This window comes from Lonchura striata, chromosome Z (genome assembly GCF_046129695.1).
Source record: "Lonchura striata isolate bLonStr1 chromosome Z, bLonStr1.mat, whole genome shotgun sequence".
NCBI classification, from domain to species: Eukaryota; Metazoa; Chordata; class Aves; order Passeriformes; family Estrildidae; genus Lonchura; species Lonchura striata.
This window is the reverse complement of record NC_134642.1, coordinates 78,455,561-78,469,741: the sequence shown is the minus strand read 5'-3', so window position 1 is coordinate 78,469,741 and position 14,181 is coordinate 78,455,561.

The following is a 14,181-nucleotide window of genomic DNA, read 5'->3' as shown; positions in this document are numbered from 1 at the left end:
AACTACTTCTGATGCAGTAAGTAACGAGTAACTCCCGTTTTTCTTTCTTGCAGCACACTGGGCTCCTGAGCACTAACCATGCTGCTATGCCTGTCATTTGGTTCAGACTCTGAAATATTTGGGCAAAATGGCTAGGGAAAGTCTGAAAAGGCCAGAAAAATACAAACTGAGACACCACTCAGTGTCCCCCAAAGATAGCAAATTCAACACAGAAAAATAAATACTTTCCCTGTCTTGCAGTTAGCTCTCATTAAAATGGGCTATTGTTGGTGACTAAAAATCAGAGACAATTTGAGATTAAACAACTAAATTGATATGGATATAAAGCACAATTCAAAACCCAGGAACTTTTATATTGACATAAAATCTTATGATTCAGTGCTTGTCTTTGGGTATTAAGGGTAGAATACAGCCTTAATCACTGGGAGAGGGTGTAGTAGATATTGTGTCATGGCAGAGATATTCTAACAGCTGCCTACCTCAGAAGCTTCTGATGCTGGCCATTGGAGACAGAATACTGAGGTAGATGGACCACACTTCTGTGTTTTGTATGCAAGTTCCAAGGTTATTGTGATTTGTTAGATGAAAATTTGAATAAATGCAGCTGTATGTAAATAATTAAATCTTCAGCATAAAATAAATGTTCACTTTCATGCGGTTCTTTCAACAACATTTTTTTCCTTTTTCTTCCTCCAAACACAATAAGAAAAATAGAGCCTTTTGGTTCACCATTACAAGTAGTCACTGTTACACTTGAAAGAATTATGTGTTAGTGCTGTACCCTGAAGTAAGATCATGGGTGGAGTCCCCCATGCATACTGTAATAATGGTATTATCATGGTAGCAATGTAATAGAATATTATCCTATCAAAGAGTTGCAGACAAATTTTCTACATGTTCCAAAGCTGTTTCTTTGCCTTTTTCCACCCCTCAAAACCAGGTGATTGGATAACCTTTGTGAATGGCTTCTGGAATTAGACAACATTTTTTAAAATGAGAGCATGTCACACTTTCATTCTGCAGGGAAAAAAAATAAAAGCTCTAAATTCCTTTAAAGTGCTTGATGAAGCAACGAAGTGAGGAAATTCCTAATTGCCTCTCTCAAGCTAGTCCAAGCATGCTATGGTATTTCAGCATGCAGATTGCATTAAGAACAGTTCCAGGATTTCAGACGACATGGGGGGATTCTTAGGCTCTTTGTGTGTACACATGCTTTACAAGAAAGTACTGAGTACCTTTATTGTGGTTTCATGGCCTCATACAGCAAGGAAAATATTTTCAAGTACACATTGAAATAGTGTGACTAGTTATAAAAAACTACCAGTGGCTTGTTTTTGTCATTTTGCCCACAGAATAGTCTGCCTAGCTCCTTTGTTTTTAATGTAGGTGGAGGAGCAATAATGTTTGCATGACTGTGCTCTATTAAGGCTTGCAGAAGAAGAAATTCCAAGCTGGTTATGAAGGCTGAGATTGTGCTGTAGGTCTTGTTCACTGAGGCTCCTGAAACACTACTTGTGGGGAGAATACTGGTGATTGTATTGTGCAATCACATGGCTGGTCTCCTGATTAAAGTTTTCCTTGCTGTGTGCTGACCTGTGCCACTACCCAAATATACAATGAAAATTAATGGAGAATCTCATTCCTGATCTCACATTTTACCCCAGGTTATGGAGTTCACTTGAGACAGAGAACTTCCTATCATCTTTCTGCACCAGCTAATTTTAACTCATTAAGTGTCTGAGGAAGAAAATTCCCACACATTTCTCAAGAAACAGACTTTGCTTTTTGACTGAAACTCCAGAGTAAACTAGTCATGGAAATGCCACTGAGAGAGCAATATGAGGCAGGCAAATCTGACTGCAGCCTCAGTGAGATGCATAGGGACTGAAGACATCACCTAGCCAATAACACTATGCTTGCATTATCAATTGCTCCATTTGTTTTTTCTTTATATTATATGCCACAGTCCCATTGCAGTGGGATAATGAAATCCTCCTACTGGATTGACTGGTGCAAGGGAATCATGAAAGTGCATCTAAAAATGCTCTTCACCAGAGCTTCATGACAGAAAACAGAGCTCCTACTGCTCCCCTGCAGGATCCCTGTCGGCAGAGCATTAGGAGGAAATCTGTTCACTGGAATGTGTCTGGTGCAGAGTAGTGCCTCTTGCCACACATTAGGTGGACTTTGCTGAATTTGGCCTGCTTCATCAATGTAATTTCTGTCTTCATATGAATCAGATAGATATAGGTTAGCAGGTCTGGAACACCTCTCTCCCCCTTAGAGGTATGCATTTTTTTAAGGAAAATGGTAAAGCATGGAGAAATTTGTCTTGAACTGTGACAATCAGTGTTCTACCACAAACCAATACCAAGGAAAAAAAGTGAGATCAGCTATCATGTAAAATACTGAAAAATTATTTCTTTCAAGATAATCTTCATTTAATCCAGTAATCTCCATTTCCTATTCTTGTGGCACTGAAATTTTGGGACTGATCTTCAGCTGTCAGGACGATGACGCACTAGCTCAAGCTGCCTAGAGAAGTGGATGCCCGATCCCTGGAAGTGGTGTTGCATGGAGCTTGGAACAACCTGCTCTAGTAGGTGTCTCTGTCCATAGCAGGGAGCTGAATTAGCTGGTTTTTCAGGTACCTTTCAACCCAAACCATCCTATGATTCTGTGATTCAATTGCCTGTCATCACAGTCGGCCCATGGTGATTAAAGCCGGAGCATCAGGTCATGGTGTGTAACACGTAGCCAGCAAACAACTGATACCTAGCCATCTTTCCTAAGAAATCAATGCATGTAAAAAGGGCAGAGTGGACTGGCAGCTTAGAAACTGTTTCTAAGATAGACAGGGATGGTTTGCTAACCTACAGCTTCAGCAAAAGAACATGCAGTATTATTGATTAAAATCCAGTATATTATACTTGACTAGAGCTTTTGTAAATTTCACTACTCTTTTGTTTCACTATAACCTTAGGAGGCTATACACAAAATGCTATTTTTAGGACACTGTTTGTTCCTTAAAGGAACAAAGAGAAAGTTTTCTACTTTGACCTGATGCTATGTTTCCAGAGGGGTATAGTGTCATCTGAGCTGCCAGATTAAATTGCTGATAATCCGTTAATATTATTAAGTAAGTAAACAAATACCTCACATAAAAATCCTGATTGTGTTTTTTGCCTCCAGGGCTCAAGTTTGTTTATATCATGTACAAAAATATTTGGTCAATAAGGAAACTCTACTAAATAATTACTTAGGGGCAAGCAACATCTCAAATTGTTTGTTATTCAAAGCCATGCTCTTCTACTTACTTGTAGAATTAGTGCCAGTAAAGAAAGGCAGATCAAGACGTAATGGGTACCTGTCACTAGCTGTAACAAAGATGCTGCTAGAAAAGATTCATATTTGTAAAACTTGTTCATGTAGGGCAAAGTGCTAGTTTTGTGTCTGATAATGCATATTCTTGCTTTTCTTTTGTTCCCTTGAAAGTAGTTTTTTTGTCTTTCTTCTTATTTTTTTTTTTTTTTTTTTTTTTTACAAATTTGAGCCTTATGGATGGCTGAAGTGGACTAGCAAGGCAGATGCCATTATGCAGCCTGCAAGATTCAGTACTGTTGCAGAAGGCAAAGGAGCAGGGAGGAGTCATTTTGTTTTTCTTCTATTTAGATTTGTTGCATGTTTACCAAGGTGAAAGGATTAGTGCCTTGGAGATCATTTGCTTTCATAAGCTTTAAACTAGAGTAGAAAAAGTTTAATGTCTTGATTCTTTTCCAACAGCTCTCTCTCTTCTCAGCAATGCACATAAGAGCAAGCTGAGACATATTGATTGCCAGCAGACTCTTCCAACAAAATTGCCCTGTCTGAATCAGTTAAACTGGGTGGGAAGAGATAGCTTCTGCCAGTTTTCTACCATCATCTCTCCTAGCATGTGGTGAAACACCCAGGGTATTCTTCAGGGTTTTATAATCAAACTAAATGCTCCAGATTTCTTTGTTCAAATAATGTCAAAACTCTAGCCCAAATGTAGCCATACTTCACGTAGCTTGTAGCTGTTTTGTGTTTTATATAGAGTTGCTGTGAAATATTGATTCTCTTCATGCTTCATGGAGTGGGGGGGAGCTTTTTGGTTAATATTGTCTTTATTTAAATCTAATGTGAAGGGTAAGTAATGATGTCTAAATTTTTGCACTCCTGCAAAAATACTTCTGGAGGGATGTGGGTCTGATAGCAATGAAGAAACCCAAACAAACACAAATAATTAAAAAAAATCTGATTCTCACAAAGCTAATTCCACCTCGAACACACTAAGTCCCAGAGCAGCAAACTTGAAATTAGCTAAATTTAGCCAGATTGCTCTCTCTAACCAACAGTGTCAGAAAATTACCAGAATTATTTTCATGAGGATTGCTTTAAAGTAACAGTCAGTGATGAAGATTTATTTATTGTTTTGGAAAAAAAATATTGTGGAGGTACTTAAGGAGCAATGAGAGGAATCCTCCTCATTTAGTAAAAATAATCCAATTTCCAATTCCCAAGTCGGTAAACAGCTAGTCTGAAGGTCAGATATTTTGCCTTAGCAAGGTTACCTCATCACCCCGAGGAAGTTAGTGCTTTTGGCACTGTGTAATAGGTCAAGTTCTTGTCATTGAAAGTAAAATTAAGATTTCTTTGCTTTTCCACTGCATTTTAAATGCTCAATGAGAAAACAAATTTTTTTTCTTCCTACTGTGGCAGAGAGAAAACTTTAAAACAAGGGATCTGGAGCAAGGAGCAACCTTATAAATGCATACCAGTGCAGAGTGTTGCTCATTAGGCTGTTTGGTCTTGGCAGCAGGGCTATAGGAGTTTCCAAGTCCTGATTACAATTTCACCACTGACTTGATGGGAGCTCTGGGCAAAACCTTCCTGTCTCCTGCTCCTTGTGTCTCTCTAAAACAGCAAAAACAATGTCTAACTCTCCCTCAGTAATGTTAAACAGATTAATTAAATGCCTTGTTAATGTGTTGTCATAACTCAGTCTGAACAGTTCTTTCCTATATCAACATTCCCTATTCAGTACCTGATTGAATCCTGGAGCAGTGCATTGAAAAAATCATTGATCTCTATGATATGTTATAAACCATCTGATGGCTTCTCATGGGGGTGTAGGATGTCTGCCTCTTACTTTCTAGAGGCAAAAAAAGTAAAGAGAGTGTTGTAGAAATTAATGAGTATTATTTTTCTGCTTCTGTAGTAATGATGAAGCATCTTTTCCTTTGAGGAAATTAGTGAGATGCACATGACTTAAAGCCATAATTTGAGTGGTGTACTATTTCTGTTTTTTTCCTTATTTGCTTTTTAGTGCACTGTGGTTTAAATGTGGCCATGAGAGAGCTTCCACCGTTTACCAGGTCAAAGAGTCTTGACTTTTTTTTATCTGGTATGTAGTTTAGCTTCTTTGTTACTGCAGAAAATCCAGAATTAGCCTAGTGTAAAAAGACTGTTCCAAAAACCCATGTAAATTAAATTTCTGCTGAATAAGACTAATATAGCTGAGCTAGGACAATTGCTATAGACACAATATGGTTTTATTTACAATTACTCATTGTGACAAACACTCCTCACCTGCACACACTTAATTCTAACTAGATTTTCTGTATCCATGCTGCATTTTGAAAAGAGAAATACAATAGGGATTACATTATTGTTTTATGTATAAGAATAAATACATGAGTCAGCAGATATTGAAACCTGGGGAGATGTTTTACTTACAAAGAAGTTAGATGCTTCACATACTTATTTATTTTCTCTAAGAGAATGCTAAATGGAAATTTCATGATCACAGTTATTTACATTGTAGTGCAAACTGTGTTAGGCTCATTAGTCGTTCAAATTCATTACCCCACTACTAAGGTGACAATATCCAGGTGTTGAAATTTCAGGATAGAGGCAAAGTTATTCATCAAATAGTGAACATAGTCTTGTATCTAAATCTCCATATTTTTTTCCTTCAATGACTGCTAAGGTAGTCTTTATTCTGCAAATCAATATGCTGTGGTTTTGTGAGTTCCACAGTCAGGAGACTGGAACAAAAGATAGAAGTTACCCCATTCATCTTAATGGGGTGTTAATGACTTCAAAGGCTGGTTGTGACCATTTAAATGTGAATGCCATTAGTCAGGGAGAGAAAAAGCACAAACACACATCTTGAATTGTAGAAATGTAACTGCATAGGGCAGAGGGGTCCAATTTTGGTTTCTGAATGAAGATGCATGTTTAGAAATAGAAAAAAGGGACTGGAAATCCCTACTTCTCTGCTTTGACAAGATTAAGGGAAAATCAGCTCCTAGCTAATGCTTCACTGGAGTTCTAGAAATGTATTGCTACCACAATCACAAATTAGACAGTCTGCAGGAAATGAGTAACTCCCAGCAGTGCTGTCATTTTGATTATTGCTACAAGGTAGCAACTTAAAAAATTAAATTCCCTTTCAAGCAGTTCTCCTGTGCACTTTGATTGCAAAGCTCAATTTAATAGCTGACTCCTCTACAGACCCTCTTTTGGGATTGGTGGGGAAGATTTTACCAGCCATTTTTCTGTGTGGTAATTTTTTGTGTCACACAAGTTCAGCCACTCCAACCTATCCTACATTTGCAACATTATATGATTTGGGGAGGGTAGATGGATGATGCTGGCACTGTCTCTTTATGGTTTTGGATAACCAGGGTGTTCCAGAACTTACATTTCAAGAGCAACAGCATTTGAAAAATTTTGAGGAAGGCAGTAAGATTCAGCAATTCTGTTGGTTGTTCAGTGCATTTATTATGACTATTCTACTTTATTTTCACAGAATCACAGAGCCACAGAATAATGGAAGAAACCTCTGGAGGTCATCTAATTCAACCCCATCTATTTTGTAATAGCATCTATCTTACCTGATGCTATTTCTTGGGCTTTCTATGCTGGAAAAGGATTCATTCCTCTGTGGTTTGGCACAGGGAGTAGGGAATTGACAGGTCATTATGAACTCCACAGTTGTGCCACTAATAAAACATTTGTATGTTACCCTTTTTCCTCCCTTCTCCTCTTTTTCTGTTTATTCTTGTTTGAATCATTTAACTTCACTGGGTGCCCTTTTAGTCCCACTTTGTCCCCTGTCCTGGCTTTTCCTCAACTTCTGGATGAAGTATCTAGTGTCAGAACTTCAATTCTGACATTCTTTCTGTTTCTCTTGCTGATGTACCTACCATTCCTGAATAAACACTTGGTATTATCTTTGGGCTGGAGGCAGGTATATTGCATAAAAGATTTGCCTGAGGACTCTGCTGTCACCTTTCTCTTGCAAGGTTTCCACCACTATCAATATTTCTCTCCAAAAATGCGGAAGTCTAAAATTTATTCAAATGCTTTTTTCCTTTCTTTAAACTAAATCTCATTTTAAATCTCATAAAATATTATACTAATCTGTCCATTTTACATCAATTCTTCCTACATTGTTGTATTGATCTATATGAAATTGGCAGGAAGTCCTTCCTTTAAATGATCTGCTGAGTTCATTAGATGTTTCTGTGGGGTGAATTAGATGTAAGAAGCATGGCTGTCAATCCACTGCAGAAAACTGGAGAACAGATACTGGAAATTCAAGTTCAAGGGTTATGTGTAAGCAATTTTTTAACTGACCTTGTGAAGTAGGAGAAATTATAAGAAAATTATCTCTTTTGTGAAACAAAAACAGTAATAACAACCAAATAGAAAAAAATACTTGAGTGAATGCAGAAGTTATCCATATAAATGAACCCCTGCAGTGCTTTAATAGGAAGGCAAAATAATCCTCAGTTCAGCTCCAGAATTCGTCTAGATTCTGCATTCCTGGGTTTGGAGTATTCAACAGAGCAACTTCCTTAGGCTTTTCTTTGGCTTAAATTCTCACTAGGGCCTTCCAGCCTTAAATGGTGGTGCTCCACTGCAGAGAAGTCTTAAAAAAAGAGTAATATGGCACTAAGTGCATTCATGTTAGATCTTATCAGGCTGGTACAATTAAAATGTTGTACCTCCACAAGGCTCTGCTGTCCTTCCAGCCTAGCACCACACATTCTCTCCTCATCCACATGCTCCTTTGCCTCCCCCTCTCAGACTCCTATAATGTTTTTTTGGAAGGGTGGAGTAAGAATATGGTCACCTGTTCTACTTGAGCTTGGGCTGTGGAGCAGGAGACTGCCCTGACATTCCAGGGAGATTAATCAGCCCAGCCTCAAAGCCTTTGAACTAAAGCTCCTCTACATGTTATTTCTGAATTTGGCCCTACAGTATTGTCAGGTAGCCTTAAGGTAAAGGACAGTCAAGTTGGTACAAGCTCTTATTGAATTATAATCAGATGGAATTTATTATTACAGTGTTTTTGGTATTGCTGATGCATCAGATCTACACAACTTAAAAACATCAAAGCCGACAAATGGGCAAGAAACAGCAATGCTGACAGCACCACAGAAAGGAACAGGAAAAGGCCAAATTAAAGAAATAATGAAGAAACAGGTACCAGCAAGTGAGTCAGCAAAACCCATTGTATACCACAGTTTTCCTGCTTCAGCATTGTCCTGGAGATATCCCTGCTTCTTGCCAGGCAGGGAATAGGGCAATTCAATGATACTGCACTCTCCTGTCTCTCCCACCTCTATCATATTTTCTTGTTACTTTGCAGTTGGGCAGCCCTATAGCTGTCAGTGAAAGCAACACATTTTCAATGGGGAACATGGAATGAATTAAAAAATGTTTTTATCCAGTATTTTGAAATTATGTATTAGGAGTTGAGGTAGAAGGTGAGCACATGGGAAAGCAGTTCAACAGCTCTGTTGTGGGCCCAAGTAACAGGAAAAAAATAATATCTAGTAAGTAGAATGATTACATAAATAAGGAAGGAATAAATCGGAAATACATTTCCCCAAGAGGAACTGTTTCTTTACTTTTACAAGGAAGTTCCAGAACAACAAGTTTTAATTTCCATGTCAGTTAGTCAGGCATTGACATGGTAGCAGAGGCTGAACAATGAGTCACTTTGGTGACTGGTCTTGTGAGAGTTGCCATAAACAGAGCTAAGACCATCAATCAGTATTATAAAATACCATCTAAACATCGTGCACATTTATTAGGGCAGAGAAAATGAAAAAGGATGTTGAAGCTACTGATGCTCACCCAAATGCACAGGCATAAACGTCAGACACTGGCCTGCTTGGCAGAAACAACTGAGAACTCAGAATCTGGACTTCAGATGATCATGTGGGATAAGAATGCTTCTAATATTCAAGTTATCAGTATTTTAAGAGTGATGTTAGCAATATTTTAAGTAATGAAAATGTTAACATATGTTAGAGGCTGGGGAGTTGTATGTAGCTGGTCCACAAAATATAGAGAAAGAATACAATCTATGTAGAAATCATGAACCATCTCTGAGGTAAAAGCTGACCTCCTTTTAACACTCACCAACTCTCATACTTTAAATGTTTAGCACCCTGAGTTTACATGCAGTGAGTTCATTGCGCCGCCCCATGTCTGACTCAGTGGGTTGGCAGCAAGAGTGAATCTGTGTCCAGTGCCTCAGCTGGCACTCCTAGAGTCTGGTGTGTAAGTCTAAACCACCTGCACCTTCCATGTAAGTTGATATACTGAGCTCTAAGCCACAGCTGTTGGGAGTTTGGCTTATACCTGCTCCTTGTAATTTCAGCAGAGGAGCAGGACAAGAAGCTGGAGTAGAGTACTACATAAATCCAGTTCCTATGGAAAGACTTGCCTGTCAGTTCCTTTGGATGTGAAACGGGAAAAAATATAAAGAAAGAATAAAAAATATTAATACTTAGCTTTTTCCTCTTAGTTGTATATATACACCTAAGATATAAAAATAACAAATTTAGTAACAACTTTGAAAAAGTGGAGCCTGGGTTGGAAAGAAGGCAGTTACTAAATTATACAGCTCCAATGAGAGTTAAACATGCTCAGTGGCAGTCACTAGATTTCTTCTTCTCTCTCAGTTCTATAACCACATTTTCACATTAGACCAGAAAGAAAGTGCAAAATTAATGAACTAATGTATTTAATAAATTTATTATGAAATAATAAGTATATTGGATCAAATTCAAGGTCCCACAATTAATCTTCAAGACCAGTGCTGAACATGACTCAGAATTTCCCTGAAAGGACCTCTCCCTTGCTGACATCCTTTAGCAACCATGTTCCCTCAGAAACTAGGAGCTTGTCAGCCTCAAGGGTGAAGCTGGTGGGAGCTGGAGATAGGCCTTCCTTGGCACCAAGGCAAGTAGTTTGGATCTCATTATCAGAGGAAATAAGAAAGACCACAAATCTCACTGCCTTCAGAACAATGTCTACGGCTCACTTTTTCAACTTCGATTTTCCAAAGTTGCTGCTAAAAATAACCAGGAAAAAGGGACAAAGGCAAAAAACAAAAGAAAAAGGAATATATATAAAGGGAGAGAAGAGAGAGTAACATGATTATGTCCCCAGCTGCTTGCAGAGAGTAGGAAGAGAATTACATGACTGTTGTTTATTACTGTGAATTTAGTGATGAGCTGTTTTAACAGTTGGCATAGATAATTTTATAAGACTCTAAATAGGAAATTATATATAGAACAATAGTGATTTTTGTCTTGCTTTTGGTTCCAGTGTTAACGAGATAATCAGAAGAGTGATTGGCAGATTAAATATCTGAGAAACTAGAATTTATATTTTTATCAAGGAAGACTGATCAATGGCACCTTTCATTGCTGAGTACTTCATAATTTTTCATTGTACTGACACTTTGGTGTAATGCTCCTAAAGGGGCATGGTCATGATAAACCATGAGATGAATTCCTGAGCACTGTTAGTACTACCATTCTGTTTGTAATTCAAAAAAAAATATTCCAGATAATTGGCTTTGGTTTCTGATTTAGGAATATGATTCAGCTTTCATCTCTCAGATGGAGAAGTTAGTCAAGCTCCTGATTCAATATCCACTGGACTTAGTTACAAAGCACCTGTAGTTGCTTGGAACATATTTCACAATGGAGCATGGTCAGTCACACCCAAGAAAACATGATTAAACTAGCACTAAACCCAAAAGCAGTGCAGACCCCCACCAGGGTGGGATGGCACTAGTGGTAATTAAACCCATTCTGCAGCAGAACTGATGAGTCTGGACATGATATCACTTAGTTTGTACAGATTTGTGCCCTTAAAGGCTGTCTCTCTGCAAGGCCACATACCCTGCCTATGCAGGAGTCTGATGACATCTCCAAATATATGGGCATCCTCCCATTCAACCCAACAGGTTCCTGAACTCCTTTACATGTAACTTTCTACCTATTGGTGTGTAGGCATGAGAAACACCCACGTCTCAGATCCTTATCTTTGCTCAGTCATCACATTTCCTCATGGCATTTCCTTCTGTTCAGGAAGAGATGACTCAGCGAACCCATTCACCTGGATTAGGCTCAAAAACTAAAGATTCCCAAGGCAAGAAGATAAGTTAGAAATGTGATGGAAGAATTTTTAAACTGATCTATTCCATCATGGGGACAAATTTTCTTTTTTTGCACATCACAGACTTTTTCTGGAACAAACATATATCTACAACTAGCTGGACCAGATTTCATTTTAGTCACATATGTATGTTCCCTTGAATTCATAAATTTGAAAATAGACCTTAGACCTTGTTTTATGTGAATATGGAAACATGACTATAATTAATAGCTATTGGCTTCTATGCTACTTCCCTCCCATAAGAGAAGGCTGAGAGAGTTAAAGCTATTCATCCTAAAGAAGAGAAGGCTCAGGGAACTCTCATCAGTGTACATAAAAACACAAAGTGAGGGTGACAAGAGGATGGGTTCAGGACCAGAGATGATGGGCACACACTGAAACACAGAAGGTTACATCTGAATATCAGTAAGCACTTTCCCTGTGAGCACAGATTACCCAGGAAGGTGGAGGATTCTCCATCCTTGGAGATGTTGGAGTGCTGTCTTGATGTGATCCTGGATAACTGACTCTGTCTGACCCTGCCTGAGCTAGGTGACCTCAAGAGAACCCTTCCAATCCCAAACACTCTATGTGTACAAGTGTTACATGAATCTCACATTAAAATCAGTCAATGAATTTCCCAAGGGCTCATAGGGAAATGAACTAAAGAAAACCGCTCAAGGACTATCTGAGTGGCAAAAAATTCTGTGATTTGCCTTGGAAGAGTAAGATGTTTGTCAAGCTTTTGGCACCTTTTACTGTCTTTGACCTACTTTCTTAGAACATAACTAACTAGTATTTCTGCATTTGCAACATGATTCCTCTAAATGGATTGTTGTCTCTGCCAAGAATCAAGCCTTTGATGTAAAAATTTGTAGCCTTTGGAAATATGGTGTTGGTTCTGATATAAATTGCTAGTGTAAGATGCAGGTAAATACGTGATGAAACCAAGGTGTCTTGCCATAACTTGATTTTGTTTGATAGTGCTGTAAGCTGCTTGGGGCAATATCTCTTATTTGCAACCAAGCTTAGGAAAGATGCATTATTTTTTCTGTGGTGAATTTCAGGAAGTTTATATAGATGTTTTTAAAAGCTTCAGTCCTAGAATTGTTTACCTGGTGTTTAAAAGACACATAATTTCATGTTTTGTTGTACTTGTCTTCATCTTAAACATAAATCTTTGGCTCCTTGTGAACCAATGTGTCGTATTTCCTCTTGAGAAGAAGCCATTAGCAGAGAGAGAGATATTGTTGCATGTCTATCATTGTATCTGATATACAAAACTGGGTGGCTTTGATATAGATGGGATGGATCCATGCAAAATTCCTTCTGGGAAATGAGATGGCAGGGTGGGAATCAGTGAGCTCTTTTCTCTAAACACAGCCACTTAGCTTCTGGCAGCTCAGAACTTAGCTGCCACCTCGTGCTGAGGTGATTTCTCCAGGAGCCCAGTAGACCAAATAAGTTTTAGTTATTTGTTGTAGTTCAAATTGTCTGCAAATTTTGGAGTTACCAGAAATGGAGCACTGACAGTAAACTTGACATTAATATTTATCTGATTCAACATAAAGAATGTCATTCTGTCTTTAAATAAGAATGTGTTTTGACATGGCAAATATTTCTCTTATTTTAACATGGACCAGTAAATAAATCCTTTCTTCATTTCTAGGTATTATGAATGTTGAAATTCTCTTCTGAGTTAGTAACAGTATGAATACTGCATTAACAAAGACATAAAACAATGCCACACTAAATATGTCAACCTAGATGCAAGGATGCTAGCTGAAAATTGTGTCAGAACACCTAAATTCTTTCTGTTGCTACAGCTGCAGAAATAGTAAAAGCACATTTCTAAATTTGTTAAGAGCTTATAAACCTCATTATTAATGAGGTTTATAACATTAATAGGTAAACCTAAAGCTATCAATGACAATACAAATTCATTCTAACCCTTCACAATTCAGGATTATAAATATTAAATGCTCTGTGTTCTCATAGGTATAAGTATAAGTATTTCTGAGCATATAGATATATAGCCAAAGCTTCTATCCCTTTGGAAAGATAAAATAAGTAAAAATATACGTCTGTCCCTTCCATTTAAGGAGACCTTACATCAGCTTAGTGTGCAGAGATTAAGCCATATAATTTAAGTTATTGTTAAGCTTTCAACTTTATATATATATATATATAAGTAAAATATACTAATATCCCAATGTTGTCTTTATGTTAAAACCTTAATTCACTTTCTCTACACAGCACTATGATCTTTGTTGCTTGCTTTTCTTTTTTCTGTACTTACAGATAAGAGAAAAAAAAGGATGTTAATGTTAAAAGCTTGGAAATCGAAGCTATATTAGAAAAACAAAATATTTAATGGTTTAAGGTGATTATAATATGGTAGATTAATGTAAATTGTATTCTTATATTACAAATTAATATAGTATTTTGTTAATAATATATTGCAGTGCCATACAAATTGAAAGCAATCTAGTTTATAAATATCAATTGAATATCTGTGCTATTAAAATCAGCCTAAATAACCTGTGTGTAAACTTACTAGCTCAAACTGAGTGCTCACTTAACAGCTATTTCAGACCACTGGATCTGATGACTTGGGATTTTTTTTTAAACTAGCTGAAGGGCTAGTTTTAGTCCTGTTTTCTGTCTGTGTAAGAACTTATGTATCAG